Genomic DNA, 13,381 nt, shown 5'->3' with positions numbered 1-13,381 from the left:
TGGTGTTTAGAGTCCCCAATCTCAAAAGCACACGTGACCATGAGGCACTCTGAGTCACATTAATGTCTAGATCTCTTAAAGCACCATTGATGCTCTCATAACCTGACTTCTGCCTGACTATCTCTAGCCCTTTCAGTCCTTTGCTCTAGAATTCTGAACTACTGCTGGCGCCCTCATCACTTGTCCCTGTTGTTGTTCAGTCGCTCAGTCATGTCTGATTCTATGTGGCCCCATGGACCACAGCACACCAGGCTTCCCTGTCCTTCACCATCTCCTGGTGCTTGCTCAACTCACATTCATGGAGTCGGTGATGCCATCCAACCATCTCATCCTCTGTCATTCCCTTCTCCTCCCTACTTAAACCTTTCCCGGCATCAGGGTCTTTTCTAATGAGTCAGCTCTTCGAAGCTGGTGGCTAAAGTACTGAAGCTTCAGCGCCAGCGTCAGTTTTTCCAGTGAATGTTCAGAACTGATTTTGTTTAGGATTGACTGGTTGGATCTCCTTGCAGTCCAAAGGACTGTCATGAGTCTTTCTGAACACCACAGTTGAAAAGCATCAGTTTTTTGGTGCTCAATCTTCTTTTTGGTCCAACTCTCATATCCATACATGACTACTGGAAAAGGCTTTGCTTTGACTAGATGGACCTTTGTTGGCCAAGTAATGTCTCTGCTTTTTAATACGCTGTTTGTCATATCTTTTCTTCCAAGGAGCAGGCGTCCTTAAGTTTCATGACTGCAGTCACCATCTGCATTGATTTTGGAGCCCAAGAAAATACAGTCTGTTTCTGTTCTCATTGTTTCCCCATCTCTTTGCCAAGAAGTGATGGGACTGGATACCATAACCTTCGTCAGTCCCATCCCTTCACTTTGGACATATATCTACCCTGTGGTGTGTGTGCTTCTCTCCCCATCTTGCTACAGCCTGAAATGCTCTCACTCTCCTGCCCTCTGTTCCCTTGAACTGTGTAAGTCTGCATTCAGGCATTATCTGTAGAAAAGCCATCCCTGACACCCTTTTCTACATTTTTCGTGAAACTCCAGTGTCTAGTACTAAGTAGAAACCCAAGAAATAATTATTGAATAAGAGACACTGGGGCTCTGTATCAACCTAGAGGAGTGGGATGGGGAGGGAGATGAGAAGGAGGTTCAAAAGGAGCAATATATGTGTACCTATGGCTGATTCATGTTGAGGTTTGACAGAAAACAACAAAATTCTGTAAAGCAGTTATCCTTCAATTAAAAAAAAAAAAACACACTGTATATACCGAGGTGACTTTTAAGAGCTTGTCCTCTGCAGTCTAGGAGCCAAAAGGATAGACATGTAAAGAAATAATTTACAGTTCAGATCTATATCTATCACTAGGAAAATCTAGAAAGATACACTAGTAAAATCTTTAAAGTACTAAGGGAGCTACAAGGAAAAGCGTAGCTCTTTATCAGGGGAAAGATGGCAATAATCAAAGACAACTTCACAAAGCAGGTTGAGCCTTAAAAGATGAAAAGTAATTTGTCGGAAGAGTAGAGGGAAGCATTTCAGATGAAGGAACTGATAAAAGCTAAAAAGTAAGGGGAATTTTGTAAACCATGAATAATGTTGCAGTTGATGCTTGGCATGTTGTTAAAAAGGTCCTGTTAGGAAGTAGAGAAGAGAATGTATGGTGACTTTATATGTCTGTCCTGTATTTTGCTTGGTTTCTGATTGTTTTGTTCACTGCTGTTTGGATCAATCTGTGACTGAATCTTTGAGCTGTTTGTGTGCCTGTAAGAAAAGCAGACATTACTTTGCTGACAGAGGTCCATCTAGTCAAGGCTATGGTTTTTCCATTGGTCACGTGTGGACATGAGAGTTGGACTGTGAAGAAAGCTGAGCGCTGAAGAATTGATGCTTTTGAACTGTGGAGTTGGAGAAGACACTTGAGAATCCCTTGGACTGCAAGGAGACCCAACCAGTCCATTCTGAAAGAGATCAGCCCTGGGATTTCTTTGGAAGGAATGATGCTAAAGCTGAACTCCAGTACTTGGGCCACCTCATGCGAAGAGTTAACTCATTGGAAAAGACTCTGATGCTGGGAGGGATTGGGGGCAGGAGGAGAAAGGGACAACAGAGGATGAGATGGCTGGATGGCATCACTGACTCTATGGACGTGAGTCTGAGTGAACTCCGGGGGTTGGAGATGGACAGGCAGGCCTGGCGTGCTGTGATTCATGGGGTCACACAGAGTCGGACACGACTGAGCAACTGAACTGAACTGAACTGAACCTGGTGACATCTGGTATTTCCCAAATGGTTTGTTGAAGTTTTCAGGTCATTGGAAGTAGTTCTTAAAGAAGTAAATATTCAGCCGAGGATTAAGATTGACTTAATCTGTCGTTTCATACAATGTTTTAGATCTCTGTTAAATGAGGATTATGTCTTTTATCTAAACATTCTAAGTAATTTTAACTAAACATGCAGATCTGTCAAGAGAACAATACTTGGAAATGATAACAGAGGAAGAACAAGAAAAACCTGATGAAGATGAGAATAACTATGCACAGGTATGTTATCTGGTGTAGTACTGTATGAGAAAATGTGTATCAACCAAGGCAAATTAGAATGGAAACATAAGTTAACACCCATCACAAATGAGTTAAAGTGAAAGTTCAGTTAAATTTTGTGAGGAATACCAAATAACCGTTTCTCCTCAGGAAGATCCACTATGTGATAACCCTAAAGAAGGAGCAAACCTAAAGGAAATATCTCCTAATCTCACAAATAATATACCTGATTGTGAAGAAAAAGATGCATTTGGAGTATCTGTCTCTCTAGTATTCCAAGCATTTCCTGAACAAAAAGAACCCAGTCTCAAAAATGTTTTTCCGTGGTCTGTAACTCTGGATCCCTTGGATAGACTTGTCTGTCATCTTCAAAGCTTTGTTTTCCCTGAAAATAAAGTAGACTTTGAAAATTATTAACTAGACATTGCACATGTGTTTATGAAAATTTAAGAGAGTTTTTATAATGATACAGAAAATAAAAAGGTAGGGGAGCCGGTAGCTATATTCAAAGTGAAAGACCAAGAGATTGATATGCAAATGTCACAAAATATAAGGCAAGATCAAACTAATCGGAAATTAGACATGGGACAGGCATGTCATTCTAGTCTGTGGTTTGTCTACTCTGGTAAGATGAAATATAGAATTCAAATAAAAATTCACTTTCCCCTTGCTGTTGTTAAAATACTGATCTGAAAAATAAAGCAATACAGGACTGGTTCCAGAAGCCACTGCATGCAGATAATTGCAGCGCTAGTGACATTAAAAGCATGGAACCTGAATTAGAAAATGGGAATTCTTCTCCACCTAATAGTCACAGCGCATCTGAAGTGTATGTAAATGAAGAATTAGAGAAGGATATGCAGAGGTTTAAGAATGAAATAGACATGTTTCAAGTAGAGTTGCTGGCTCTGGAAAAAGAGAAAATTTAACTTCCAAAAGAGTTTCTCATTTTCTCTTGCTTTGGTTTTTCTCTTTCTTGATGATGTGGTCCATTTTGATTTTCCATTTATGAATAAAGCGGGATCATCCAAAAAGGTAATTGTGTAGAAATCTATTATTATCTCAATAACAGGAATTCAGGAAACTATTTCCATGGCTTTTGTCCTTCAATCAATTCTCATATCTAATTCTTCTCCATCAGTCTTCATATGGACTGGGAAACTCATTTAGCTATTTACCATGTGGGTGTCTGAGCCAGAATAAGCACCAAGGAAATTGCTTAAGAAGAATAATCAGCTAGGTTTTTGTGTCTTTTTTTTCCCCCTTTAACTCTGTTGGGTTAAATATAAGTTGTATTTCCATAGAATGGGAAGAAAGCACTGACTGAGAGATGGGACATGAACATGGGTTCCCTCTAATCTCTTCATTGTGGTTGAATATGTGTGATCTTCTCTGCTTTCTGCAATCGCTGGGCACTTAGATTTCCAGCATGGCTGCTTCAGGATCTTTTTAATAACAAATACATGTGCTCCCACGTATGCTTTAATCAGCACTCTCAGATGTTTCTTTTGAGACAGAACTTTCCATTATGTTGTTTACTAAAATGTAGAAAGTTTTGACATGTGTGATTTTGTTACATAGATTGTGTGTGTGTGTGTGAAAGTTGCTCAGTCATGTCCAACTCGTTGTGAACCCCTGGACTATAGCCTGCCAGGCTCCTCTGCCCATGGAATTCCCCAGGCCAGAAAGAATACCAGAGTGGCTAGCTGTTCCCTTCTCCAGAGGATCTTACTAACCCAGGGATCGAACCCAGGTCTCCCCCATTGAAGGTGGATTCTTTAATATTTCAGCCACCAGGGAAGCCCATAGGTAGTATAAACCCTGAGCAAAAAAAAGAAAAAAAAAAGTGTTTATGTACAAAGGAGAAGACTGAGTTCTGAGATGCTGTGAGATTGTTCTTTCTTCAGTAATAGGTTTTTAAAATTGTTTGTTTGCTCTTTTGTGTAAGAGGTGCTTTGACTGAGTTTGAACAACAGACAAAAAGAAAAAAAAATAAATAAACAAAAAACTCTATGTATTTTCCTATATTAAAAAAAAAAAAAGGAGATGAGCCCTACCCCCAACTAAGGCATTGAGTTTCTGTGCCAAACTCACGCTTTTAACTTATCTGATTAATCTGATGAATTCATTTGATAATATATAACATTCAACGTTCCAGAATTGTATCATCTCTTTTGGTGCCATAAAATGCTAGGGAGTTCCAGTTTAGGGGCCTTAAACAAAACCTTGAACATTTTTTTTTAAATTTCATTGGTGTTTTTGGTAAATATTGGGGAACTACTAGGTAATTATTTCTATACCCTCTAGCTGTAAGGTTTGATGGTTATTGAATGTGCACTTGGGAAGCATTACTTATATTCCAGAATTCCACACTAACTAACAACTCCTCAGTTTCATTCTGCTCCTTGTGTTTTAGTAAACTCTGGTTCATTTAATTTAGTGAACACCATCACTTTTTTGCTATCTTCCGGATCCAAGTGAAAAAAGAATTGTAAAGGGCAGAGGGGAAAGAATAGCTTTAGTGCAGAGAGAAGAATGTTTCCTTTCTGAGGCGCAAAGGTGTCACATCATCTACATCCGGCTGTTTAATGGAAAATCCAGGTAGTAAAGACCAAAGAGGACAGATTTTGTGTCTTTGTCTTTTTATTTCTCTGTTTCTGCCAGTCAGATGGAGAAGACTGAATATGAATAATTGCATCTTATTAAGAAAGCCATTTTTGAAATTTTGGGGAATTTTGTTTCTTTTCCTCAAACAGAAAGGAGCGGATTTTAAAAAAATTTCAGTGACTTGTAAGTGATAAAATTAAAATAAACACAAAAATATTTTTATCACTTAAATTCAGGGTGAGCACTGAGTCAAATAATAAAATTGAAAGCAAAGATCTTTATAATCAATACATAGCAATTATTCTTAGTGTCAAACTTCCATTAAAGGTTGAAGAAGAAAAGAAGCACAAAGGTAGTGAAGTGGAAGTATCAGAGAACATGTGCTATGCTGCTGATGAGAGTGGATTGTTTCAGCAGAGAAAGAGTGGAGAAAACAGCAACCAGGAGTTTCCTGCTATGCAGAATGAGGGTTCTGATAAGTAATCCTATATCAATATTTAACAGCATGTCCCTTGTTATGTTCCTGTAAAATAATTTCTAACTTGAGCTAATGTTTGTGATGTACAAATTTTATATTTTACTAGAGATATAGTTATTTTTAATACTCTTGTTCTTTAGCCTTATTATAGAGTTCCTTTGTTAACATACCACCATGTTACATATTAGAGTATTCTGGATTTGACTGCATATTTGCCTTAATCAGTGGGTTGTATATTTAAATTTGTTTTGTCACTGATGAACATCCTTTAATTTCAGTTTGAGACTTCTTTCAGCATTTCTCATGAGGCAGGACTAGTGGTGATGAACTCCATCAGGTTTGCTTTGGGACAGTTTTTATTTCTCTTTCATTTCTGAAAGACAACTTTTCTGGAAAGAGTACTCTTGGCTGGCAGGTTTTTCTCTCTTAGCACTTTGAGTATGTCCATGAAGGGAGACCAAATTGCTGATGGTGGTGGGAGAACTGATGAGGCATCGGTCTTTCAGCTGTGATGCTGCTGTCGCCACATCATGCGGGTGGTTTAAAAGTGAGCTCTCCTCTCCTGGCCAAATATTTCCTTGGTTTCTTCTTTCATGGTATATGTGCCTCATGTCATTTAAAATACCTCCTAAATTAAGTGTGGCTTTTTTCTGTGAATTCTCTTTTTCATTTATTTTTGGCTGCGTTGGGTCTTTGCCGCCGCAGTGCTTGTGCTTCTCAGTGTGGTGGCTTCTCTTGATGCTGAGAGTGGGCTCTAGGGTGCTGGCTTCAGTAGCTGTGGAGCACGGTTTAGTTGCACCCTGGCATGCGGGATCTTCCCTGACCAGGAATGGAACGCCTTCCCCCTTTATTGGTAGGTGGACTCCTAAGCACTGGACCACCAGGGAAGTCCCTAAATTCACCATTATTATATTTAGAAAGAAAACAAAAAATATAGTGTAAATCTATTTATGACTCCCATGTCTAAGAGTCAAGGTGCTTAGCCAGTGGACTCCAGGTTTTCAGGGTAGCCCTTGAAAGGTTGTTGTTGAATCACGCGAATACACCGGGATTCTTGGCCCCCGGAGGAGAAGAATTCAATCCGGGGCCAGAGACAAGGCTTGATTGCTCAGAGCTTTTGTGTAATAAAGTTTTATTAAAGTATAAAGGAGATAGAGAAAGCTTCTGACATAGGCATCAGAAGGGGGCAGAAAGAGTACCCACTTGCTAGTGTTAACAATGAAGTTATATAACCAAAGAATATCTGGAGTTTGTAAAGACCTTATCAGACCTACTCCCATAATTTATATTTTAAGATAACACTGTCCTCAGGCAAGATACATCCTTGTAAAGACCAGGTCTACTCCCATAATTAACATTTTAAGATAACAGAAGGTTGAATCCAAGACTGTCCTTAGGCAGGATACATTATTGTTATATAATCCTAAGGAATGTGGAGAAAGAAAAAAAAGTTTGTCCTTTCTTCCTCCTTCAGAATTCCAGACCCCTCTCTCCTTGGGGACCCCTAGACTGCCTATCAACCTGCCTAGGAAATGACTCTCTCATTCCCCCCTTTTCTTTTAGGAGAATTATGTTGCCTAGGGAAAAGGGGCATCATTCTCATTCCATAACTACTTCCGAGCTGACAAGGGGCATTGTCCCTAAATTGGTGAGGCAACATATTCTCCTAATCCTCATATTGAGGATATCTGATCCAGGGACCCCAAATAGTAGCTGGAGGAAGCTACAGCAGTAGCAGGAGTTTGAGCAACTATTTGTAACTTAAAAGCTTTCATGCAGCTAGAAACAAATCCAGTTATACAATTACAGATGCAGAGAGCAAACGGCAAAAACACAACATTCAGAATCATAATTAAAAGTCATATTATGTCCATAGTTAAAGGGCAAAATGTTGCACCAGTCCATTTTAGGGTTGGTAGATGTCATCAGATGAAGAAGAGGCATCGCATGTGATTGTTGTCGAAGGTACTTACAGACTTGGAGAAAGTCTTTTCCTTGAAGTGGGGATGTCCACCACGGGAAGCCTTTCACTGACAAAGAGGGGAGTGCTCCGCAGACCCAGCAATTAGACCGATTGTGGAATGTAGCATAGGAGTGAGCCTAGGACAGGAAGACATTGTCTTGAGGATCCAATGGCAGACTCAGGATATTTGGAGTCAGCAGAGGTAAGCTCACATAGATTATCAGGCCCATCCACTGCCCTTTGCTTAACTCTAGAGCTCAGGTCAGGGCCACAAGCTCTGCTAACTGAGCACTGGTTTCCTGGGGGAGAGATTTTGCTTCCAAAACCTGTTCAGCAGTCACCACTGCGTAACCCGCTTTACGCTTTCCATCCCGAACAAAAGAACTGCCATCTGTAAATATTTCCATGTCAGGATTGTCTAATGGGGTATCCTTTAGATCCTCCCGAGCTGCATAGTTCAAAGTTAGGAATTGAGAACAATCGTGATCAGGTGTTTCATTTTCCTTCTCAGGAAGGAAAGTGGCAGGATTTAAATTTCCACAAACTTTAAGCTTATTTACTGGTCCTTCTAACAACAATGACTGATACTTAAGAAGCCTACTGTCTGTCGTCCAAATATTAACCTTAGAATTTAAGATTCCACTCACATCATGAGAAGTCAGTACAGTAAGGTTTTGTCCATTAATTATTTTTAAAGCTTCAGGTGCTAATAAAGCCGCTGCCCCAATTACTTTTAGGCAGTGGGGCCACCCACGTGAAACTACATCTAATTCTCTGCTTAAATAAGCAATAGGTTGCTGGTGAGGCCCTTGGGGTTGTGTCAAAACTCCCAATGCCACACCTTTTCTTTCAGTGACAAACAAATTAAATTCTGACCCTGTGGGCAAGCTCAGAGCTGGAGCTTGCAGGAGAGCAGTCTGAAGAACCTTAAAAGCCTTTTGAGTTTCTGGAGACCAAACCAGTTTGTCGGTTTGGGCCTGCTGAGTTTGAGCTATAAGTTTATATAAAGGCCGGGCAAGTTCCCCGTAACCCGGAATCCAAATGCCACAGTAACCTGTGATTCCCCAAAATCCTCTCAATTGTCTTAAAGTCATAGGTAGGGGGTGATTTAGTATGGGCTTAATTCTCTCAAGACCTATGGCCCTTGTCCCTTATGATATGATTAGGCCCAGATATCTAACCGATTGTTGACAAAGCTGAGCCTTTTCTCTTGATGCCTTGTAACCACAGTCTGCCAGAAAGTTTAAGAAATCTTCTGAGGCTCGCGAACAAGCTTCCTCTGTCTCAGCACAGAGCAAAATATCATCTACATATTGTAACACCACTGCTTCAGATCTATTAAAGTTTTGTAGATCCCGTGACAAACTTTGTCCGAATAAGTGAGGACTGTCACGAAATCCCTGGGGCAAAACTGTTCAGGTTAACTGAGAAGCTGGCTGTGTAGGGTCTTCAAAGGCAAATAGAAATTGGCTTTCTTCCACCAAAGGCACTGAATAGAAGGCATCCTTTAAATCAATTACTGAGAAATATTTGGCCCGTTCAGGAATTTCAGACAATAGAGTATAAGGATTAGGCACCACAGGGTGTAAAGGAACTACAGCCTCATTTATTATTCGTAAATCTTAAACTAGTCTCCATTTACCATTCAATTTCTTTATACCCAAAATAGGAGTGTTGCAAGGACTGTTAGAGGGAATTTTAACCCTTCCTTAACTTTAGGTTTCAGTGGATACTGCTTCTTATGTGGAAGTACGTGTGGGTCTTTGAGCTTAACAACTACAGGAATAGCATTTTGTGCTCGACCCACAGATTTTCCATCAGCCCATACTCTAGGATTTACATTTTGTTCAACTAAATTAGGGAGAGAAAGGGAGGGCTCCATATTCATGAAAACAGAGGCATGCACCTTGCTCAGTATATCCCTTCCCAAAACAGGTGAGGAAGATTCTGGCACGATCAGAAACTCTGAAAACAGCACAGAATCCCAGTTGCAGGATAAAGAATAACTGAAATAATACCTTTTGGCTCGTCCAGACAGTCCCATTACAGAAGTGGATGGGGAAGAAAGTGGGCCAGGGGCTTCAGTAAGCACAGAATAAGTTGCCCCAGTATCTAAAAGGAAATCGATGGATTGGCTCCCCACAATTATTAATACCCGGGCTTCCTCAGGTGTAATTAGGACGGGAGCCTGTGTGGGGACCCCCGGGCACCTTCAGTCGTGATTGTCTTGAGAGTCCGACCCCGGAGACCTACGCCTCTGGGGGCAGTCTCTCTCCCAGTGTGGTCCTTTGCAGATCGGACATGGAGCCGGGGGCGGCTTAGATGCCTGAGGGCCCGCTTGAGGTGCCCCTCCTTACCACAGTAATAGCAAGCCCATCCCTTTTCACCTGGGCCCCTTTGGGCATTTTTCTCAGGCTGTTTAAGAACGTTTTTCATAGCCATGGCGAAGGCTTCCGCCTTTTCCTTTGTCTTTTTTTGCCTTTCTTTTCCTCATATTCCCTACCATAATAGACTGTCTGAGCCAGTTGTAACAGAGTATCTAAAGACTGATTTGGTCCATAGGCCTGTTTTAATAGCTTAGGGCAGATATCTGGAGCTGACTGAGTGAGAAAAATCTATCCTTTAAGATCACTTTTCCCTCTTCACTTTCGGGATCAATCTCAGTGAATCTGCGAAGGCCTTCTCTCAGTCTATCTAGGAATTTACCAGGAGATTCCTTCTCCTGTTCTATGTCTGCCAATTTGTCATAGTTTAAAGGCTTAGAATGCACCTGCCTAAGTCCTTCAAGAATACATCTAACAAAATGACTCTGATCCCATCTTGCTTTAGCTGTGTTGTAGTCCCAGTCTGGTTCTATAGTTGGGACCACCTGATTCCCAGTGGGGAGGGCCGCTATCTCGTTCTCCCTCTTCCCTACTGATTCATTACCAAGCCATTCATCTCCATAAGCCACCGCTTTTCCCAAAACTTGAGTCTTTGACTTGGGAGTCAGCGTTTGTCCCAAGATATACATCACATCCTTCCAAGGGAGGTCATAAAGCAGAGTAACACCTTTAAAAGCTCTAATATATTTTTCTGGGTCCTCTAAATAGTCTCCCAGATCCTCCTTGATTCTTTGTATTTCTTGATAAGAAAAAGGCTTATTAACTCTCACAGACTGATTATTTCTCCCTGTGGGTGTTTCATAAAGAGGCAACAGCTTGTGTGGCTGTTCCTCAGTCTCTCTGGCTGCTCTGTGCATATGATCCCAGGGATAGATTGGAGAGACCTGTTTTTCCTCTTCTCTTTATCTCCTGTCCTCCATCTCATCTCTTACTTCGATGGTCTGAGTTTCTACTGAAATCAGAGTAGTCTGAGGTCGTACTGAGACAGTAGTTGTTTGGACCTCCATGTGGGCAGTTTGAATCCCAGTTTGGAGTCCCCAGTACAGGGGCAGAGTAAGAGGACAGGAGGGAGCTGAAGGTTTCATGCCCAAATCTATACCCTTAGGACATAAGTCTGGCATATTTCGCAGAGAGAAAAAGGGCAACACATATGCTACTTCTACCCATTTCCCTTGTTCCTTACAGAACCGGTCTAATTGTAGAACAGTATTATACTTAAGAGACCCTCCAACTGGCCACCATTCGCCATCCGCCAATGGATACCGTGGCCATGCAGTATCACATAGGAAGACCAGGTGTGTCTTCTTTAAGCCCTGGGGATCAAATCTATCCCAGTTTTTCAGGATACAGTTCAAAGGAGTGAGGCTGGAATTGTTAGCTCCCATCTGTAAGAGAGAAAAAAAGTGACCAGCGCCATTTTTTCTACTGGAGGTGTCCCTCCCTGCTCTAGATGGGGGTGTAGACAGACGTTACACCAAAGGCTTTTCCTTCCTGGTCAGACTTAGTCTGTCCCTTACCGACGCAGGTGCCGTACTCGTCCCTCCCGGTTCTACCACTGACATGGGGTGGGGATGTACCAGGGGTAGACTTGATAGCATCCCTACTTGACGTCCAGCTCTTCACCCTTAACCTTGCTTGCCTCTGATGTCACCTGGGGTGAATCAGAGTAACCTTCTGGAATGCCTCCCAAGCTAAGACCGCTGTGGGAAACATTCGTCACTTGAGTGCCTGTGCACGACCCTGAGTATTTCCTGACTACGATAAGACCGACATGAACATAAAACTGAGATGTTCTTTCCAAGCATCACCACACCAGTATAACAGCCTCCTCTGATCCACTACGAGCCGGTGTTACCAAAGGAAAAAAAAAAAAAAAACCATCGCAGTCCCAATCTGAGTAACCTTTAACCTCAGAGATGTTCTGGGAGCTAGAGCTCCATCTAGCTTCCGAACTTTCGATTCCTAGCGAGGCTAGGCTTTATTGGCTACCAATCCAAGTTTGGGACCTAAGACACAGTACACAATAACAGTATAGATCACAAGTCCCTTGAAAGTCTATGATCCAATAGATTAGGTTAGTACTTCTAATTCCCAAGGAGTTATGAAATGGTCAAAGAGACCGAAAAGTTTGACCGAGAAAGGAGAGTTCAGTCCACATGCTTTGCCCATTTCTGGTCGGTTCCCGAAGGAGACATTGGGTGCCTCTTGGCATTGGCAGGTCGGTATAATGCCCCGACAGGTTTCTACCGTAAGCCGTATGAGATCACCGTGGAACTGCAGAGCAGGGCTTCTTACTTGCTTCACGCAGGGCATGCCATTCATTCACACAAGCACACGGTAGAGTTAGTAAAGCACAGCAGAAAACGTGTTTGCTAAGAGAACAAAGAACTAAAGCTCCAAGGATCCTTACCTTGTCCTGAAGGATCCCGGACGAGCCCCCAAGATGAAAGGCTGTTGTTGTTGAATCACGTGAATCACCTCTCACCCTTGAGGTTCTTCTCAGTGTCTTTCCATATGCATCTCTCTACATTCTTCCATGTATTTTGTGCTCTTCCTTCCAGGTTCCTCGGAAACAACTCAGATGCCCTGTGCCTGATGTTTGTGCTCACATTCAAATCTCCAAGTAGAATGATTTTTCTCCCTTTTCTGTTTCTCATGACCTCCTTTCTCCACTTCTTCTGCAAATCCTTCCTTATTTCACTTATCACTTTCATATGTCAAGTTGTATATATCATATTGTGTCATAATCATATCTGTGTTTGAAGGAAGAATTTGTTTTCTTGCATATGGTTGGTACTCTATAACTGTCTTGTGAATTAATCAATGACTTAAGATGGGTAAGAGTTGGAATTTTATAAGAATTGGTTGTTTTTTTTATTTTTTATCAGTTGAATTATTAGAAAACATTGGCTTTTTGTGGACTTTTTAAAGTAGCGATCCTGGTGTGCACAGGAAGGAAGTAAAGAAAAAGAACGATGACAAATGGACACCGGAAGAATGTGTGACTGCAGCAATATTTGAAAAGACCGATTCACTGACTGGTGGTCTGCTGCACGTGAATGATGACAGCATTTTAAGGGAAGTGGATCAGGGTGACGACAGGTACATTCTCTAGATTCCTTGTTTGTAAGGGAAGAAATATTAGCACTGAATACTTCTTCTGGAAATAGAGCAGCATTATACAGTGCTCAGGCCAAGACAAGAGATTGCTCAACTCTAGTGGATGAACACTGCTAGAAGGTTTAGGTGAGGACCAGTGCCTTTGGCTGGAAGTCATTTCAGTAAATAGTCTCCTTGGAAGCTGGACTGTAATGAATACACGTAACATTCAGTAGGGAATGTTATTGGGACAGGCAGTGAAGAACTGGATGGTAACTGAAGAGGAATGTGGAGTTCACAGGTGTTACTTGT

The 13,381-nt window shown here is 41.5% G+C and overlaps 1 protein-coding gene and 1 long non-coding RNA gene across 2 annotated transcripts in view; both read left to right on the top strand.

Moving 5' to 3' along the window:
• The window catches only part of LOC147371233 (ankyrin repeat domain-containing protein 26-like), a 65,855-nt gene that overhangs the window by 42,946 nt on the left and 9,528 nt on the right, over positions 1-13,381 (top strand).
• On the top strand, positions 2,403-12,940 carry LOC147371234 (uncharacterized). The gene is made up of 2 exons (XR_015163376.1): positions 2,403-2,538; positions 12,902-12,940. It is a non-coding gene; the product is annotated as an uncharacterized LOC147371234 (long non-coding RNA).

Source organism: Bos grunniens, chromosome 5, assembly GCF_055505025.1.
Source record: "Bos grunniens cultivar Pamir isolate PY7600 chromosome 5, Bosgru_T2T1.0, whole genome shotgun sequence".
NCBI classification, from domain to species: Eukaryota; Metazoa; Chordata; class Mammalia; order Artiodactyla; family Bovidae; genus Bos; species Bos grunniens.
Note: the sequence above shows the minus strand (reverse complement) of the source record. Positions and strands in the feature narration are given on the sequence as shown.